The sequence below is a fragment of the Pinus tabuliformis genome, chromosome 5_2 (assembly GCF_031772625.1).
Source record: "Pinus tabuliformis cultivar Carrire ecotype Pingquan chromosome 5_2, CPIR1, whole genome shotgun sequence".
Lineage (NCBI taxonomy): Eukaryota > Viridiplantae > Streptophyta > Pinopsida > Pinales > Pinaceae > Pinus > Pinus tabuliformis.
This window is the reverse complement of record NC_142306.1, coordinates 997,957,385-997,972,364: the sequence shown is the minus strand read 5'-3', so window position 1 is coordinate 997,972,364 and position 14,980 is coordinate 997,957,385.

The window sequence follows — 14,980 nt, the reverse complement described above, 5'->3', positions numbered from 1 at the left end:
AACTCTTGGGGACTATTGGGATGATACCACAGTGGAAAAGGTCATCGAATTGCTTCGAGAGTATCAAGACTTATTCCTGACTAAAATCACAGAGTTAAAAGGGATCATTGGTGACCTGGGAGTGATGAAGATAACCTTGAAGCTGATGCAAAGCCAGTTAAGTAGTGGCCTTACCGGTTGAATCCAAAATACAAAGCGAAGGTCCACGAAGAGTTGGACAAGATGCTTGCAGCAAGAATAATTGAACCAGTGGAGGAGTCCGATTGGGTAAGTCCTATGGTGGTGCAGGAGAAAAAATAGAAAGGTGAAATTCGCACCTGCATGGATCTTTGGAAGCTCAATGATGCATGCATTAACGATCCATTTCCGATGCCATTTACAGAAGAGGTACTGGAAAATGTGGGAGAACAAGAAACCTACTCCTTTACGGACGGCTTCTCGGGGTACCACTAGATCAAGATTGCGTCAGAGGATAGGAGTAAAATAATGTTCGCTACCGAATGCGGCTGCTTTCAGTATATGGTGATGCCCTTTGGACTAAAGAACGCACCGGCAATATTCTCACGCATTGTGGTAGCGACATTCAAGGAGTTTATACACAAGTTATTAGAGGTATATATTGATGATTGGACTGTGTTTGGGCTGGTTAAGAAACATACCGCGAGCTTACAGTTAATGCTCGATACTTGTTGACGGCACCAAATTGCACTTAACCTAAAGAAGTCTACTTTCCTCATCCCCTTCAGAAACTTTCTTGGCCATGTGGTTTGTAAGCAAGGTCTAATGATGGATCCGACAAAGATTGCTGTCATAGTCAACTTGCAAGCACTGCGAAATGTCAAACAACTGCGTGCCACACTGGGACACACTGGTTACTATAAGAAGTTCATAAAAAGCTACACACAGATCATGGCACCAATGGAACAATTATTGAAAAAAGATGCTACTTATTGCTGGAATAAGGAATGTAACAAAAGTCTGGAAACGCTTAAGCAAAAGATGGCATAAGCCCCTATTTTGGTCCTTCCAAAATGGGACATTGAATTTCACGTGCATGTTGACGCGTCATGTATCGCGTTGGGAGCGGTACTCACACAGGAAGGAGCGGAAGCAATTGATCACCCGATTGCGTTTGCAAGTCAACGATTGTCAAAATCTGAGAAGAACTACTCCACTACTGAGCGAGAAGGATTGGCGATGGTATACATGCTCATAAATACTACCACTATTTTCTCGGAGGAGACTTTAAGATGTATACTAACCACTCTGCACTAAAATACCTAGTGAATAAGCCTATGTTTAGGGGGCGCATTTGTAGGTGGTTGCTATTATTTCAAGAATATGACTTCAAAGTCGTCGTAATGCTGGGACGTCTAAACGTAGGCCCAGATGACCAGTCCCAGATTAAGAATGGCGAAGATCCCAAAAACTTATAGGTAGGACTACAGGATGCATAGCTGTATGCGGTGCGCATCACAGATGGCCATTTTGAGGATATAATCCACTTCTTAACCATAGGAACCGCGCTGCATGGATATTCCATTCAGTAAAAGAAAGAATTGGTGATACGTGCAACAGATTTTACTGTTATTGTAGGGAACCTCTACAAAATGGGCAACAACGAAATATTACGCAGATATGTACCTGAATTCGAGCGAGGATAGATCCTGGACGAAGCACATGGGGGGGTTGTTGGAGGACATTATCGGGCCTGCGACGTATGTCAATGGACTGGGAAACCATCGCGGAGAGATGAAATGCTACTCAAGCCACAGATGATGCTACAATCGTTCGAGAAATGGGTGATTGATTTTGTGGGGCCGAACACACCTCCAGGAAAGATTGGGGCACAGTATATCATCACGGCGATAGAATACTTGACCCAATGGGCGGAAGCACAGCCGGTTAAAGATTGCACGACCACTACAGTCATGAAATTCTTGTTCGAGAATGTGTTAATGCGATTTGGATGTCCAAAAATTCTAATGAGCGACCGCGGAACGCATTTCCTGAATGAGACTATTAGTGTGCTCACTGAGGAATTTGAAATATACCATCAACAGTGCATGTCGTACCATCCGCAAGAAAATGGGTCTGTTGAATCCTTTAACAAAATTTTGGAGACAGCGTTTACCAAGGTATGTAATTCGCAGTGCAACGATTGGGATTTCCGCATATCTGCTGTGGTATGGGCATACTGAACAACATGCAAGAAGTTGACAGGCCAGATACCTTTCAGTTAGCCTACGACAAGGAAGCCGTCATGCCAATGGAGTACATTGTAGCTAGTTTACGAATAGTCACGGCAATAGGCATGGCAGATCACGCGGCTTTGGAAGAGAGGACCGCGAAACTGGAGGAACTGGAGGAGGAGCAATTTCTGGCAGAATTTCATCAGCAAGTATAGAAGTAGCGAGAGAAAGCTTGGCATGATCGCCATATCAAAATGCGCACGTTCAAAGAGAATGATCTAGTATTACTATATGACAGTAAGTTCGAAAAATTCATTGGCAAGCTCCGCATGCACTAGTTGGGACCTTGAATAATAGGAAGTAAGTCAGCCTTGAAATAGTATAGAATAATAGGAAGTAAGTCAGCAATGTATAAATAGAAAGAGGCTCTAAGGTGAAAAGGAAGTTCTTGTTTTTTATGGATCTTTGTGCTATGGGTTTGTAACAACAATATTTTCTGCGTCTGTAAGTTCGAGTCAAGGGTGTTGGTGAGTAAATAGAGGCTCTGCAACTGTGTGTGCAGAGGCCTGGTAGAGTCCGCAACTGTGTGCGCGGACCCTTGCAGCTAAGTGCAGGGTAGATCTAGTTGTATTGGTGAAAGAGTTGAATAAAGATAAGTTGGTTCTGAAATACTATGTTAATTATGAAATATTGTGGACCTGGTTAATTTCAAGTTTATATATCTGTTTATGGTTTGGGTTTATGAAAATATATAACATTTCTAGGTGTGTGCACTGGTTATTTTTATTAAATGTTTGCTTAAAGACCGTAAGAAGTAGATCTGATCTGTAACAAACTCAGTAATATTAAATATTAAGGATTTTCCTTGTTCCGGATTTGCACAGAAACAAAGTAGCGTGAAGCTACAGAATGGTTCGTAAACCCTCTAGACCACATCAAGACATCCCAAGGGTGTGAAAACCTGGTTCCAACACCTTCCCTTGCTACCTCAGGTGAGACCTCAGTCTGCTCTCCACGGGCTATTGCCAAAAGGGCCGGTAATTGCAGGATTTGTTTGGCTAATAACTCTTTTGAACTTGGGTCAGGGCCTAATAAGCCAACGGGCTCATCTACACTCTCATCTTTGGTGTATCATAGAATACAGGAGAGCATGGTCACAATTTGTTAGGCCCTCTCAAAGAAAATGGTAGTAGATTATGGGGGACTCTCTGTAGGGGTATGAGACCCTTGGAGGGTCCAGCTTCAACTAGAGTTTAAGGAGGTATTCAATGGAAAATGGGGTTTGATTTGGGTTTGGCTAGATCTACAACATTTGGTTTATTGACTCTACAGTGATTGTAAATAGAATCTGCTGGTTACCTAGAGAGGTTATGGCTCTTTGGCTTGGGATATAATAGTTTTGGCATAGATGGATGATCTCAGGGAACTAGTATACCTCTGGGAACAAGTATTTGGGAAAATTTGATTCCCATAGATGAATGTCATCATTTTGGTTCATGAATTTGTCTTTACTCCAACAGTGGAGTTTCAATAGATGGCTGGGGGAAGCTGTGTCTTTAATTTGGAAATATCTGTCAGCCAATGGGAGGTGGTCAACATCCAGGTGAGGGGTTTGCAGGGGTTTCTCATTTAGGATGCTCTGGGAAGCCATAATTTGGTTTTTTCTATTGAATTACTCTTTCTATGGCTTTAGAAGTAGGGTTAGGAGTTCTAGAATAGTGGGAAGGGTGAATACAGTGTGCAAAAAATGGCTTTTGGGTGCACAGTGGGGTTCTTTTAGCTTGGGAAGGTTTTTTAATTAATTTCAATTAATTAACCTTTTATAATTATTGTGCAGAGCTTAAATAGAGGGTCATTCTGGTTCTTTCAAGAATACCTGGAAAAGCGACGATTAGGTGTGCAAACAGGGTTATGTGGTAGCAGTGCAGGTTTCTGAGGCTTGAATTGTATGTGTCCTTCTTGAAATTTGATGTCTGTCATGTCTTCTAGTTGTAGGTTGAGTAGAACTTCGAGGTTCAAAATTTGTCTGTAGAGGTGTTCGTAAGGAAATAACAGTAAAAAGAGTGAAAAGGAGGTTTTTTGGTTTTTAACCGACAATGGTTAACCTTTGGGCACGAAGTTAATATGTGAATAGTGGGTGGTTTCCATTTACACAGGGAGGTGGTTTTATGGCATATCGTACCGCTTTTAAGTGATGGGCGGTATTTTCTGAGAGCACGTGATATAATGTGGGGATGCCACGTAGCAAAAGAGTGCTTAGGCAAAACTGCGAATCTCCGGTGCTTTTGAGATTTTAACTGTCGGATGGTGGGAGGGCGCAATATGAATATGGGCCATTGGATCTGGGAGTGTTTGATCAAAGGGCTATCACGCTGCAAAGTTGCGAGGGATGAGTGGGAAGTGGGGTCAGGTTTTAATAAAGCGGCAGGTTTAATATATTTCAAAGGTTTAGTGAGGTTCAGGATTTATAAAATGGGGGGTTAAATGTATAAAATAGGATTAAAGGTTAGAATAATGTAAGAGTTAAGTTGAAAAGGGTATCAGAGAGGGTTTTTGGATGGGGCCCGATACATTATTCAAACTTAGGATGAGGGGGTTTAGTGGGTTTTTAAGGGAAAAGGGGAAATTAATAAGGGGGTAATGATTTTTAAAGGGTAATGTCTAGGGAAAGGTATGAAATAAAGGGTAAAAGGGTTAAAATGAAGGGAAAGGGTTATTTTTACAATGGAAATGTGTTAAAATGAGAGGAAGTGAAGGGGAAGGGTCCTTTGGAATCAAGAATGGGAAATTAGTGAATGAAAAGTAATGAAGGGGTAATAGAGGGAAACTTAGATATGTAAGGGTTCGAGTGAAATGAGGGGCAATTACTGAATGAACTTTAGTATTTAGGCCTAAAATCATATAGAACTTATTTAGGGTAAATACCCAAAGTACTACACAACTTTTTGTGAATGTCCTCTTTCCTTTGACACTTGCTCTTGCACATGAAATATAGGATTAAACATAATGAAGGCGTGTTTGAGATTGCAACCTTTTGCACTCCAAAACCTCTTGTACCTACCCTTTATTTACCCTAGCATTTTCTCTTCATTCATTGGGTTCATTTGAGCTTGCTCACCCTTGATTTCTTTCCCTTTGATAAACAAACTATGTAATTCTAACCTTATAACTTCCAAGGGCCCAGATTAAACTGGTGAGCTCCTTATTATTCTCTACCTAACTACTGATCTGCCAAGATTAAATAGTTTGGCTAGATATTTATTCTCTATCTATCACCATGAAACTTAAAGCATAAATGAATCAAGATTAAACTATTTGACCATCATGGATTGTCGCATTTTTGACAAGCTGCACACAATTTTATTTTATCAAGGCAAAGTAAAAAGTAGTGGCATTTGAATTTGCATCACTTTCAAAATCTATTTTAATCTCTTTTTGGTGGGGTTCATATTTAAGTTTCATTTTGATCCTTTTCTTTTAGTCCTTTGATTTTTTTTTTAGGAGTTACCCTCTTTACATTTTTTATTTTTAATATTGGAAAACATTTTGCAAAAAGCAAAAGTATGTACAATATTACAAGACTAATCATAACCAATTCAAAATTATGAATCATATTATTATAGGACCCTAACACCCTAAACCCCATGATGCATGGAAAGAATATAAAAAGCACCCAACATTCATGTTCTTCAGATATTCCCACTAGATATAAATTTTACCCTTCAAGATGAAAATTCCCACTCTTGTTTTCGTGTTCTTAGAGTGATCATGCACTCTAAAATCTTCCTTCATTCCTAGCAGCCATTCTTTTTCTTCCTTTGCCTTCTTCATCTCTCCATCAAATCTCTTAGGATTTTCCATCTTAAATTCTTTTGCCATTAGATATTTTCCTCTCCTTTTCTATTGACAGTGTCTTTTGGTGGCAACACAAGACAATTGCTTGTGATTGTTTATTCTCCTCTCCGATGTACTTAGTGGAGTTCCTCATCTCATTGTATCTTTTATTTTATATTTATATTTCCTCTTAGACCTATTTCCTTTTTCACCATTTATTCTTAATTCATGTTTTCCAAGTCTCGTTTGACTTTTCCCATCATCGTCCTTCCTTGGGTGGCTAACACCTAAATCATGATGTCTCTGCATTTGCAAATCCAACAAGATTCAAAAGATAATTGCAATTAATTTTTCTCATTTTTCTTGGGCCATGAAAATCATTTCATTTTCATCCTTGTATCTCCTCAGCTCAACCATGATTCTTATAATGGTGTTCATCTAATCAGGTGAGTCTTCCTCACCCTTTTTAAAATTTATTCTTCTTCCTGATAGATTCATTTAGCAGGGTTGTACAACACCATTCTGCTACTCATTCCCTTACTTCATGTTGATCTTTGGTATCTTCTTATGTGCTATTACATACATATAATTGTTAGCTAATAAATATATAATTAAACACATTTACCCTTCACCTTAGCTTAATTGAAATAAGCCCATGGATTTTAGGTTTTATGAAACACTAAATTTCAAGTAAGCATTCTTGTTAGAAAAAAACCAACATATCAGAAGTGGTTATCTATATCATTTCATAGTTTTGATATCAACACTAATACACATAAAATACTCAGTCTACAATCAAAATTCAAGGTGTTACAACCAACACCCATTTGTACACAACAAACATTAAATAGAAAAAACCACACTATAATAAATTAGGCCCATTCAATCCAAGTGATAAACCTAGGCTCTCTGCTATGACACTATAAAAAAGTTCCAAATATATTTATTTCTAATCTCATCTAGGTCCTTTGTTGAACCATGCTCTCATACCACTTTGTAATGCTCCCTAACACTCCCTTGGAATTCCCCAACCCTAGTGCAAGGTGTTACTTTAATCTAACCGAACCTCCATAGTTTCAACATGGAAATCAGGTTATCAAAATTTCCTTCCTTCCCAATGTTCAAAGAATAGAATTTGGTCAACCCCATACATTTACCTCATCAAGAGCTTTTCAATGATATAAATTTTACTAATATTCAACTCTTGGATCAAAGCATATGCCCTTTTAAAATTTTTGCCACCTTAAACCACTTTCCACATCAACAAGTCACCTCCCATGTGGTATCCACGTGGCACTACTACGTCATGAGATGTCCACTATGGAACCACAAAAACATGACCGCTACTACTAAGTGACTTCTGCCTCTAGACTTCTGTTGATTGGAAGACACTTTTGTGTTTAGTGATGAGGACAATTCTGAACTTCTCTATATAAATCGTTATCTACACCCTAATTATGAAATGAATTGAAAAACTTCTTCAGGGACCACAATGACATTTTTCTGGGCCACCCCAACTTCGTTGGTGATGCCACGTAGTCCCCTACTACAGGTGGGAAAAATAGTTACCTCCACATGTCACCTAGGTGCCACGTTGGCATAATTTTCCATGTCATTCACCTCTACCAACCTAATGATGTCATATGGAACTTCCCATAACACATCGCCAATAATATACAGTAGGTAACAAGCACTTCTCTGTTCCACACTACTATTATCTCTATTCCCTTTTTGATCTGTAAACTATCATGCATATTCCACTGTATAGTTCGTCACAACAGATCTAATAATATTATGTTAAAAATCTAAGATTTTACACTATTACAGTTTTATTAAACTTTAAGATCTATATATTTGACTGTAATTAGTGTATGCATGTGAATGGAAATTAAGCAGAAAAGTAGAGAATGACAAAATAAGCACACACACACAAAAAAAACAAAAGATATTCCTTCTAGGAAATCCTTTTGATAGAAAACCCAGCTGGAAGGTGAGGTCGCTTCACTCTCTTTCTCTATCTAGAAATATGGTTGCAGGTATAATGAAGTAATGCCTATTGCCTGTGGGAATCTATAGTGCACATATCCTCTCTGTGTGCTCTTTATCCTATCTCTCCTGGATAACTTTGCTCAGCTATAGAAAAAACTTATCTCAAAAGAATGAAACGCCTTTTCCTCCTAGCATCTTGGTCTGACACTGTTGAAGAATGTAACTAGGTTCGGCCTTCATAAATTGTATTTGAGTCATAATGAAATGTATTTATTAAAAGAATGATGAATTTATTTTTATTACTTATTAAAGCATGGGTTTCATGCTAGGGTCATCATGTTTTAGGTCAAAGTCCCCCTTGAGGACTTATAGGATTTATTATGAGTCATTAGAATCATTTCCCATTTAAAGAGGCCCTTCTTTGGCTTTTGAATCATGTAAAAAGAATTAATATTGAGTCAAATAGGCTATTTGTCCCCTCCACACCAATTTAGCCTCAAGGAGGTCAAGTCAGCCTCAAACTGGGTAATTTGACCTCACCAGAAGCCTATATATTAGAGCAGTTTGAATTAATTTGGAGCACTCTCTCTCACACACACAAGTTCGATATCTAGAAGAAAGAGTTAGAAAAGTGCAAAGTAAGAAAAGAAGGCTAAATGGAGTCTGAAGTTGGAGAAGAAGGAATAATAAGAGAAAATCAAAATTTTGGGTTATCTATCTCTCTCACATGTGGATTCATCTGGGAGATCGAAGTCTTTCCTGTGAAGTCAAAGTTGTTGTTGTTGTTACTGCTGCCAGTTGTTGGGTTGAATTTGTTGTTTTTTCTGATGCTTCCAATTACTGGGTCGAAGTGATTGCTACAATTTATTGATGTCAGGTCAAAGTTGTTGCTGAAGGGTTATCATATGCAAAAGGAAGAAAGGGATGAATTAGTGTGGAGGAAGTCTATGTCTAGGTGAAGAGTCTTGTATTATCTTAGGAAGTGATTAAGGAAGAGTTGTTGAATGGGTTTTCCCCTAGATAGGGGATTTCCCTGGCTGTTTGCCTATATATGGTGTCTGTGATATTTATTCTGTTGTTTTGGTAATTGCTTGATGAGCTAAAAGATAAAAGAAGAACATAAAGATAAGAAAGTCACAAGTAATTATATATATAAAGAAATTATTACCACCTTTATTATTTTCTAACATGGTATCAGAGCTAAGATGAAGAAGGAAAATTGGAATTTGAGGATGTACTAAAAGGATTCTAAGAAACCTCAGAATGTTGAGAAAGGGATCATATAAGGAGATATTATAAGGAAATAAGATTAGGACCTTCAAGGAAAATGTCTAACACAATAAAGGTAGAGAAAAAATTAGAAGGAGCGTCAAATTACAAGTTTTGGAATAAAATAATTGATCTCATTCTTGAAAAGAACAAAGTTCCAAAAAATGGCATTTGATGCCTCAAAATGTTCCCAGAAGGTTTCAAACCATGTTTGCCAAAAGGGGTCCCACCGGCAAAAACAATCATGTGAGATGATTCCTCCACTTTTTCCATTATAATTGCATAAATATGTATGAAAAACAATATAGTGATCCAATTTGGATCACTTCTCAAAATCCTAATTTCTTATAATTTAATCAATCTCATTTACCCCAATGACGAGTCTGTCACTATGTGCTGCACAAACATAATAACTCAAGGGTTTTAGGGACTTAACCTAGACTTCCTTAAAGACCAATGTTTCTTAGAACACTACTCTTTGTATAATTAAACCCCTCATTTGAATACTAGGCACTAGATAATCCAAATAGTGCTTAACACTGCTCTACATATTAAGAACAACAACAACATAACACACCCTTAATTGGGTGCAATCCAACAACATCAGTCCCAATGATATAACATGCTATACAACATAAAATGGTCAATAGATATAAACCAAAAAATAAACTTGGCCATGCCAACTATGAAATCGACACATTACAATTTAGCTCTAAAACCCATAGAAGTATCAACAAACCTAGGGCTCTGCAAGGTCTTCAAACCATGAGAAAATTCACATGTTGATGTAGTTGGATATTGGTGGCCACTTATCTATTCCACGTAGACCTCCATTCAGTTTCATCTATTTCCTTAATTATAGTAGCATTTACTATTTTTAGCATTTTTCCAGGTCTTGAACTTCCAAAGTCGTTTTTATCACCTAAACAACGTTTATTTGAGGTCCATAGCAGGCCCATAGCCATAAGCATGGCCCTGTGGCAAATCCTGTATTACTCAGAGAGATATTTCCAATGAGGTATTGTACATACCAAAAAAAGATCATATGACCAACATATGACCGCAGGAAGTTGGCAACTTGAGCCGACAAACTCTTGGTGTTTCATCTCCTATGGTTAGGGTTTTGGTTGTTTACGATTTTCCTTTGTTGTTCAATAATAAAAAGGCCCTTAAGCCTCATTGTAACACATTTTAGAGGCATGTAGATACCACATCTCTTCTCAGAGATAAGCTACCATTGCCCGAGCTAGTTTATTTCCATTCTGTATGTAAGCATATTTCAGTTTTTTGATATTAATGAAATGACGTTTTTTTTTTTGCTACATCTCTATGTTTATGTTTATATCTGTATTTTTTTTCATTCCTACATAAGTCTAGATCACATGTATATATCATTAAAGATAGCTAACAATAACACAATTCCTATATAGACATTATTGATACAACCATTGTTATATTCAATAACAACATCATTTCACATTCATAAGCAATAGAAATACAACTGAATATAATTATCTGTATAGCTTAATGAATGGAAACTAAGGGAGGGACTTCCACTCTCCACCAAACCATAGGCCAATTACACTACAAAATTTCTTGTAACTAAACGGGTGTTAATCAATATGCTCACACAAGAATCTAGAGACCATCTTGTCTCCACCCACTTAGTCCAATATTATATGCCCCAGTGCCTTGACCCATTTAAATAGGAATTTAGAGCACAATGACGTGCATATGCTAATATTATAGATACTAGAATCACGCAGAGAATTTCCTTTGCTAACTAAAGAAAAATGGTGCAATGATATTCCACCTACTCAACTTAGCAAGGTTCCAGAATACATAGTGTCTCCACCTACTTCTTCTTCTTCAAGCATGCTCTTTAGCAAGCTTCCATTCTAGTGCCAACGCTTGTTCCTAGGATACTTCCTTTTATTCTATGAGTTCACTTGCTATCCTTGTATATCTAACTCAAAACATAAGCACCCAAAACACAATGCCCATGTCTGCGATCCATTTCCACAATGACGCCCATCCCAAATACTCTTTTCCCTAAATGTTTTTCCTCCTCATATATCAAATGCTTACTGCCATTATTTTTGATCAATTTTTCTTTTCCAGCCAACCCAACCACTATTATTTTTGTGTTCACCAGATAACATAGCCTACAAGGAAACAATAGTGGTATGGGCTTGTCCTCCATTTAGGAAGCCCATACTCCACTTCCATTCCTATGATAAAAGCCATTAAACCCAGTCAAAAAATTGATGGTCATTAAATGGCTAGCTTGAATTAACCAATTATAAAGAAACTCCTCTCCCCAAACTATGAATTTGTGTCCACTCCTCACAGTTAGTCATTATGTTTACATTTCCACAATTTTTACATGAATTACAAAGTCACCATCTGGTATATACCTAAGGGGAATAATATGGGGTACAAAGGGAGGTACCCAAGGGAATAATGTAATAATGGGATGGGCCATAGTAATAAATAAGGTGGTTAACCTGTATCATGTAAGGGACCACAAGTAGTTAGTAATAATGTATTGGGCCCATGGTATTAGATTGATGGTATTGAGGGAACCATGGTATTGACCCATGGTATTGTATGTATGAGGCCTATATAGAGGCTAGAGACTCCCCATTGAGAGATGTCAAGGAATATTGTATGAACAAGCATATGGCTTGTGGAGTGTTCTCCTTCCTCAAGGAGTGAATGTATGGTGTTGACCTACCTTACGGGTTTGATTAATAAAGTGAATCATTTCTATCTACATTTCTATCTTATTATTTCTGGGTTTATTTGCATTGTCTTATATTTTCATATCAGATCTATAACAAGTGGTATCAGAGCGCTTTCTTGGGGAAAAGTGGAGATTCTTTTTTTGTTGTAGGAACTTTCTGGGGTGGCGAGTTTGCAGATCATATCTATACATTTTGGGTAAAAATCTGCAAATTCTAATTTCAGATCTAGATTCTTTGTGAAAAAATACCTAATTTCAAAAAACAATCGGCCGAATCGGAGTCCAGATGAAGGAGATATTGCTGATCTAAAAATTAGTGGTGTTGCAGACAATTTTTCAGGGTAGCAAGTTTGCAACATAGATCTGGACGTCATGGTGCAAGATCTACAAAATCTAATTGCAGATATTGATTCTTTGTGAAAAAAAAACCTAGTTCAAAAGAAAAATCAGTCGAATCGGAGTCCGGATGAGGGAGATATCGCTGATTTAAAATCAACGCTTTTTTGAGAATTTTTTTTGAGATGGCGGGCCTAGATCAGAGTTTGAGGGACTTGTATAAATTTGATGGCTCTCATCCAGCCAAATGGCTAGCACAAATGGAGAAATATTTCACATTGTTACATCATAGATTATGCAACTCAGTTGAGTGTGGGAATCATGTACTTGGACCACGAAAGATGGCAATGGTGGCAGTGTCATCAAAAATGCCATCCAAGGACAACTACTTGGCAGATGTTCGCAAAATCTATTTGTGACCACTTTGATAGCAAATCTAATTTTGTGGGTCCTCTTACTAAGCTCACATAGATAGGCACACAACCTAGCAAAGATTTTATTTTTGCAGGAAAGAAGGAAACCAAGAAACCTAAAGGGTTATTTTTTACTAGTATCTCCTTGTTGCAGGTTCATGGATTGATTCAAAAGGAGAAGATCATTGTATCTATAAATCCTAGTTGCAAGCATAATTTTATCAATGTTAATTTGGCAAAAAAATTGCAAGTTCCAGCTAAACACATTGAAAATACACAGGTTGATGATGAGGATGTTCAAGTTTATAAGGATTTGAAGTTGTCTATGGATAAGTATGTGTTGCATGGTGATTTTTATACTTCAAATATGGATAACATGGATGTTGTTTTGGGATATCTTTGGATGGAATCTGTGGGTACTGTCAATATTAATGTGCAAAAGAAATTCCTGAAGCTCTGGTATAAAAAGAAGCAAATTACATTTCAGGATATTTCCATTAAGACCCAAGCAGAGACCATGGAGGAAGAAGCATGAAGCTCTAATGAAACTTACACATCAGATGATGAGCCTTTGATGATCGACAATCAAACACAAACAGAGGCTGAAGTAGAAAAGGTTACAGGTGCTGACACATTAGATGAGGGCTCAGTGGTTGAAGTAATATTGGAAGATAAGACACCACAACAGGCACCACAACATGCATCAGATAACAGTCAGGCTCTAGTAAGGGGTGAATTAAATAAAAAGACACCGTGGGTTAAAACTTCAACATATCATCACCCACATCACCCTGCAAGAAAACAACCAACAAGATGGCAACCAAATAGCCACAAGGACAACAACCCCCGCATGACAGATAGAGAGGAGCGAAGATCCACCTACTACACATCAACATAGAAGAGCTGCCAAGGTCAACTTCCATCTCAAGCGAGCGAGGCACCAACGAGATCGAGGGTTCACATTTCTCTTAGATGGCTAGATGCACATGCATGGTACCAGTGGACTACTCTTTTGAGTAGATCTTATTATTTGTATTCTTCCCATGTTTCGGGGACGAAACATGTTAAGGGGGGTGGAATGATATATACCTAGGGGGGATAATATGGGGTACAAAGGGAGGTACCCAAGGGAATAATGTAATAATGGGATGGGCCATAGTAATAAATAAGGTGGTTAACCCGTATCATGTAAGGGACCACAAGTAGCTAGTAATAATGTATTGGGCCCATGGTATTAGATATATGGTATTGAGGGAACCATGGTATTGACCCATGGTATTGTATGTATGAGGCCTATATAGAGGCTAGAGACTCCCCATTGAGAGATGTCAAGGAATATTGTATGAACAAGCATATGGCTTATGGAGTGTTCTCCTTCCTTAAGGAGTGAATGTATGGTGTTGCCCTACCTTAAGGGTTTGATTAATAAAGTGAAACATTTCTATCTTATTATTTCTAAGTTTATTTGCATTGTCTTATATTTTCATATCAAATCTATAACAAGATAGTTAGAGGAGGGGTAGCCAAAAGGGTTATGACAAGAATGTACATGCATTAATTATTATTAATTCTTCTCTTGATTCATGGATAATGGATTTTGGAGATTCACATCACATTGTAGATAGAAAATATGCTCTCTCATATTTAAAACCATATGATAGCCCTCTTATTCTCATGGAAGATGATTCTCCAGTAGAGGCAGCTAGACAACAGTGGCTAGGTCTCAAAGATGGAGATTTCGAGAATGTCATACATATTTCAAATATTTTAGTAAATATTCCATATGTGTATCAAATGAGACATATCAACACCAGAGGGAGTGTCAAATTCACCCTAGATTTAGTGAGCATATATGATATGTAAGATAACTCCAAAATTTCAATTGGTAAGGTAAATCATCAATCTCATCTATTCAACTTTTCTGGATTTGTTCCTCAATCAGATTCCACTTTACTATTGACACATGAGAATGATGAAAGTATAATTTAGCATGAAAGGTTTGGACACTTATATTTCAAATGCATAGAACAACTTAGAAAATAGGGGATGGTAATGACTTACGTTCCATATATTTTTCTAATGGATATTTTGAAGGACATGCTCTTAGAAATCATCCATAAGAAACATTTTGGAAGGGGCACACATGGAAGGTCTCCTCTCCCTTGGAGCTTGTTCACAATGATCTTATGGGGGAATTTCCA